This window comes from Etheostoma spectabile, chromosome 14, assembly GCF_008692095.1.
Source record: "Etheostoma spectabile isolate EspeVRDwgs_2016 chromosome 14, UIUC_Espe_1.0, whole genome shotgun sequence".
NCBI classification, from domain to species: Eukaryota; Metazoa; Chordata; class Actinopteri; order Perciformes; family Percidae; genus Etheostoma; species Etheostoma spectabile.
The window spans coordinates 11,222,067-11,224,783 of NC_045746.1; positions in this window are offsets into that span (position 1 = coordinate 11,222,067).

Here is a 2,717-nt window from a genome sequence, read left to right on the forward strand (position 1 = left end):
AGTGAGAATCAGCCATGTGTGTGTTTATATGTGTTGTTTTTCATTTACATCATCAATATAATGCCATAAATTCGATTTAATTTCAGCAAATTGACTTACAAAACTATTTTTTTCCTTTATTTCAAGGCTACTCAAATATAGTGATGATTTTAAATCTACCTTCAATAATTAAGGAATAATTAAAACCATTAAACAACTTTTACAACAAATTTGGCTTGGCAGAGGCTGTCTCTTGATATTGGACCTTAACTTTTAAAATAAACGGTAGGCTACATATACGTACCTTTTAATGCTTGGGAACATATATACCTTTTGACCCTCAAAAAGGTCCATATATGTTCCTTGAGGTCCAACAATGAGCCCTACGGGGTACGTTAGTATAGATTGTACCTTGGGGGACAGAAATGGCCCCCTACTGTACCCCTATTTCTGACAGTGTATACAGTATAGACCCTATACAGTATATAGGAGGTAGAGAACCATCAGACCCCCCGGACTCTAGACATCGGTGGTGGCGACGAAGGAATCCGAAGACCAGAGGGGGCAGGAGGGGGAGGGTTGCACTCTTTGCCTGCAACAACAGCTGAGTAGCAAAGGGAGAAACTGATTTTTTTAAAGCAGAGTTGCAATTTGTGAATGGCTCAAACAACTAATTTTAGATAGAGCATCGATTAAGAGTTTGGTCTTCCTGAAAGAATTTACACTGAGCTACATTTCAATCAGGAGAGACTAGTTGCAGATAGGTGACAATTATACACAGCTTGATAAAATGAGGTCTTCCACTGAGCTATATTTCAATCAAGAGTTGCAGATATGCGATAATTATACACAGCATGCTAAAATATTTATATATGCCATTTATATGGCAGCTGAATTGATTTAGGAGAGCGTTGATTAAAAGTTAGTACTTCGTGAAAGAATTTACACTCAGCTACATTTGTTCATGAAAGAATTTAAGCTCAGCAGCTTGGATTTTATATTTCTATTTGCACTGAGCAGCCATGTTTTTGCCCTTGGCTACATTCTTGCAAACGGCTCCTGCATGTCGTGATCTTCAGCAGAGTCTCTTCTTGACTTGTTGTATAACAGCAACACTGTTATTTAGAAGTTTTTGTATCTGAGCATCAGAGATTTGTGTACGTGTGTGCATGTGTGTCTTGCTTTTTATAAATACGTAGTACAATAGATCTTTTGGCCTGTATCATACCAGAACAAGTTTGGATGTTTCTCTGCAGCTTAATACCAGGAATCACAATTTGAGGTGAAGAAAAGTTCTCAGTGAAGATAGCTGATCAATACTGCTGATCAATACTTCTTTGTCAGGCAGTTAGACAAGATGAAGACCAAGAAGAACTGAAGCTATGGGCCCTGTTTCAAATTCGTCAATATCCCAATTACAGACTCAGAGAGAAGAACAACTTCTGGAAGCTATTCCCTGCACATCCCTGTCTTCTTTATGAATTATCTTCTTAGCTGGACAATTAAGGCCTTCGTGTGCAAGCATGTTATTTATACATACGTCCACACACAATAGATTTGCCCGGTAGCTACATAAGCGTGTGTATGTGTGTGTTTACCTGAGTACATGTCTGCAATTAGTTGGCTGAATTGAACATGTGGCAAACCTAGACTCTGGGGGCTCAGTCAAAGAAGCCCATCGAGGCCCCTTAACCATCTGATGCCTAACTAGGTAATCCTCTTCCACCATGCAAACATCCCCTGTCAGTGACAAAGAGAGAAATAGGTATGAGTGTACTTGAATCAAGCGGCACGAAGAATTACCTTTAACTGGAGTTCATCAATTGGCCACTTGAGGCTGGCTTCAAAATGGAGTTATACTGCGTTTCATTTCTAATCAGAAATCGGATTTCCCAAGATCAAAGTCGGAAACAAGCCCCCTGTCCTCGGATTTCCGAGCCTGGAACTCAGACAAGCTCAAAATCCAACATGGATGCCCCATGCATCAACGGTTGTGAAAGCTGTAGTAAACCGTTATTAGGACTTCTGTCTCATTTGTGTCTCGCCCAAAAAAACGTACACACAGTCCTGTTCAACGTCTATCTGTGGACATGCTACGCTGTTTGTATGCACAAAAAACAGCGTAATGCGTCAGTAACTGGTATTGCTAACAATGGCTAACCTGGCTAAAGCTAACCACACACTGAATAATCCGACTTGTAAATGGAGCGCATTCAACTCGGGTGTGAAGTAATTCCCAGCTTCCGAATTCCAAGGTAAAAGAAATGCATGGAATTCCAATGCAATAACGTCACAATAAATAAATAATAAGTTACAATAACTAACTTTACAGCAAAAAGAAAAATGTTAACTGCCTGGTACAAAAAACTGTTGTGGTTTTTTGCAGTATGCATTGCCTGAGTCACATTTTCACATAATTGCCAGATGACAACATAACGTTGAACGTTACATATGCCCACATATCAGCACAATTACCTATCTTTAGAAAAGAGGACATACACAAGATTGTTCTTTCTGTGCCAACAGGGGTTAGCCTTCCTAACACCACCTAGTACAAAAATTAATAGTTTCAAAATATATCAATGAGTAAAATAAGAGATTGACCTTCCTAATACTAGATAATGATGACAGACTTAAAAGTTATTGAATTGTATTGAATTCCATAGATACAGTCTTTATTGTATGTCATGCAAGATAATCGTTTGATTAGTAACTTAGATGTAACTAGAACATGCAGT